This window comes from Nerophis ophidion, linkage group LG23 (assembly GCF_033978795.1).
Source record: "Nerophis ophidion isolate RoL-2023_Sa linkage group LG23, RoL_Noph_v1.0, whole genome shotgun sequence".
Taxonomy (NCBI): domain Eukaryota; kingdom Metazoa; phylum Chordata; class Actinopteri; order Syngnathiformes; family Syngnathidae; genus Nerophis; species Nerophis ophidion.
In genome coordinates, this window is record NC_084633.1 from 7,910,565 (window position 1) to 7,914,640 (window position 4,076).

Below are 4,076 nucleotides of genomic sequence, written 5' to 3' on the forward strand. Positions count from 1 at the left end.
AGCCTTGAAACTTCCAGATTTGTGTGATCATTAGTGATGGGTTGATGAGATGTTGTATAGCCTTTTGACACCTTGCAAAACTGTATTAATACTGTTTCACTAAATACTGACATCTGCTGGACATTAAAAATCCCTACAGGCAACCTATGGACCGACTTAACTGACACTGATTTTATGACCTAGTATATACATTAATATAAACCAAGTCATTGTATTTCATTTCGGATCATTTCATATTTTCATTTAAATAAAAATGTATTTTTAAATCTTTTTTAGATACAGTCAATAAATAATGTGAACATGTATCATAACATGGAAATCTAAGAGAACGTGTTGTGAATGAGGATATTTGTGGACTGGGAATTTTTCTTATTTTTTTTTTACACATGCACTCTGAATACACACTATTGATTGATTAATTGAAACTTTTATTAGTAGATTGCACAGTTCAGTACATATTCTGTACAATTGACCACTTAATGGTAACACCCGAATAAGTTTTTCAACTTAAGTCGGGGTCGGGTTCCACGTTAAACAATTCATAGTTAAAACGTAATGATTGATCCATCGAGCTGGATTTGAGCCCGTGCCCTAAGGAGCTCAGCATTAGCATATCCAGCTTTCCACTCTTTCAACTGAGCTTTCGAAAGGATTAGCTGATACTGCGCACCGACACAGGATTTCGCTCTATGAGCTCGACGCATGCGTCTGTGTTGCCAGATCCATCACTAGTGATCCTTCAGAGTATTTAAATTGGGGAAATTGCACCGGCAGCCCATGCATACAGTGCCCTCTGGGCAACAAAAGCGATGGTATGCCTTGCCACCAGGGGGTATGGCCGCATAGTCATTATAGCTGTTCAACCAACCTTTTTAAGTTACGGTTGGGTAGTTAACATGGGCGCCGATTGCATCGTACCATTTTGAGTTACGGTTTTAACAAGTACCAAATGTTGAAACCGTGAGTCAGGTTGGTGTGTGGAAAAGCTAAATGTCATGTCAGTCTCCCAGATAATAAAACTATTAGAGCAAAATTTTTGATGAAAGTTCTGTTAAAATGTCGCTTTACTGTTGACCGGAGATTCTGATATACTGCCCAAAAAGTGTCAGACAGAGAATTAGACTGTCAATGTTTTATCAACAGCAAAACCCTCGGACTTTGAAAGATGTGAAAGGAGTAATCGCTGGAAAGAAGGCTTTGCAAAAGCAAGAATCCTGGACTTTTTTCTTGCATTCCATTGTAAGGTCAGAAAGTCAACATTTTAGGTGCCAATTCCACGTTAAATTTGTTGATACGCTTGTGTAAGAACCACAAGTATTAAATGGTAATGGTGCAATATTGGGAGATACAGTATCCTGGGTGTTTCAAAACCAAAAATGTTCACTACATTGAACACAAAACTATCTCTTACAAAACCGTAAAAACATCCACACCGTGGATTTTGTGAACTTTTCTACCCCCAATATATACATATAATATATCTGTGTTGGCCCTGTGATGAGATGGCGACTTGTCCAGGGTGTGCCCCGCCTTCCGCCCGAGTGCAGCTGAGATAGGCTCAAGCACCCCCCGCGACCACAAAATGGGACAAGCGGTAGGAAATGGATGGATGGATCCAATACCAATTATATACAGGGGATAACCTGGATATTTGCCATTTCACATTTTCAGTAAAGAAAACTACACATTATATTTTTGGGGAATATTTTACTTGGATTTTTTTGTTGTTGTTGCAGAAAACACATTTCGATAACCCGATCAAATATTGATGACAATATACGTAGACGAGAATCGACTCAATCTCATCCCGCTGGTATCGATCCAATACCAATGCTGCCAAACAACATGGCCTTTATCAAAAGGTTCATGAGATGTATTATATGTTATGTGGCTCTTTTGATAGTAATCCCCGCACTATTTGATATTTGTGAAAGTAAAACTTAAACAGAACTGAAAACTACAGCTCTCATCATGATTGTCTCGATACTACATCGGTACAACGTAAGTATCGGCAGTATCGCTACACTATGTGGGTCGACTCTCAATCAATCAATCAATCATTATTTATTTATATAGCCCTAAATAACGAGCGTCTCAAAGGGCTGCACAAGCCACAACGACATCCTCGGCTCAAATCCCACATCAGGGCAAGAAAAAACACAACCCAATGTGACAATGAGAAACCTTGGAGGGGACCGCAGATGTGAGAGTCCAGTCCATAGTGGATCTAATATAATAGTGTGAGAGTCCAGTCCATAGTGGATCTAACATAATAGTGAGAGTCCAGTCCATAGTTGATCTAACATAATAGTGAGAGTCCAGTCCATAGTTGATCTAACATAATAGTGAGAGTCCAGTCCATAGTGGATCTAACATAATAGTGAGAGTCCAGTCCATAGTGGATCTAACATAATAGTGTGAGAGTCCAGTTAATAGTGGATCTAACATAATAGTGAGAGTCCCGTCCATAGTGGATCTAACATAATAGTGAGAGAGTCCAGTCCATAGTGGATCTAACATAATAGTGGGAGTCCAGTCCATAGTGGATCTAACATAATAGTGAGAGTCCAGTCCGTAGTGGATCTAACATAATAATGTGAGGGTCCAGTCCATAGTGGGTCTAAAATAATAGTAAGAATCCAGTCCATAGTGGATCTAACATAATAGTGTGAGAGTCCAGTCCATAGCGGATCTAACATAATAGTGAGAGTCCAGTCCATAGTGGATCTAACATAATAGTGAGAGTCCAGTCCATAGTGGATCTAACATAATAGTGTGAGAGTCCAGTACATAGTGGATCTAACATATTAGTAAGAGTCCAGTCCATAGTGGATCTAACATAATAGTGAGAGTTCAGTCCGTAGTGGATCTAACCTAATAGTGAGAGCCCAGTCCGTAGTGGATCTAACATAATAATGTGAGGGTCCGGTCCATAGTGGATCTAACATAATGGTAAGAGTCCAGTCCATAGTGGATCTAACATAATAGTGTGAGAGTCCAGTCCATATTGGATCTAACATAAGAGTGAGAGTCCAGTCCATAGTGGATCTAACATAAGAGTGAGAGTCCAGTCCATAGTGGATCTAACATAATAGAGTGAGAGTCCAGTCCATAGTGGATCTAACATAATAGTGAGAATCCAGTCCATAGTGTATCTAACATAATAGTGAGAGTCCAGTCCATAGTGGATCTAACATAATAGTGAGAGAGTCCAGTCCATAGTGGATCTAACATAATAGTGAGAATCCAGTCCATAGTGGATCCAACATAATAGTGAGAGTCCAGTCCGTAGTGGATCTAACATAATAATGTGAGGGTCCAGTCCGTAGTGGATCTAACATAATAATGTGAGGGTCCAGTCCATAGTGGATCTAACTTTATAGTAAGAGTCCAGTCCATAGTGGATCTAACATAATAGTGTGAGAGTCCCGTCCATAGTGGATCTAACATAATAGTGAGAGTCCAGTCCATAGTGGATCTAACATAATAGTGAGAGTCCAGTCCATAGTGGATCTAACATAATAGTGAGAGTCCAGTCCATAGTGGATCTAACATAATAATGTGAGGGTCCAGTCCGTAGTGGATCCAACATAATAGTGTGAGAGTCCAGTCCATAGTGGATCTAACATAATAGTGAGAGTCCAGTCCATAGTGGATCTAACATAATAGTGAGAGTCCAGTCCATAGTGGATCTAACATAATAGTGAGAGTCCATTCCATAGTGGATCTAACATAATAATGTGAGGGTCCAGTCCATAGTGGATCTAACTTTATAGTGAGAGTCCAGTCCATAGTGGATCTAACATAATAGTGTGAGAGTTCAGTCCATAGTGGATCTAACATAATAGTGTGAGTTAATTTCCCCTCCGGGATTAATAAAGTACTTCTGATTCTGATTCTGATAAAACCCAACACATTCAAAACTAGTTTAGCGTAGAAAATATAACGGCCGATGTTTCTTCCAAATCAAACACATCTGTTTGAGAAATTATTTTTCCTCCTTTTGGCAGGGTAAGAACGCCTTAGAGTTGTCCTTCATTCTGCTAGAAAAAGATAAACGCAATGACTGCACCCTG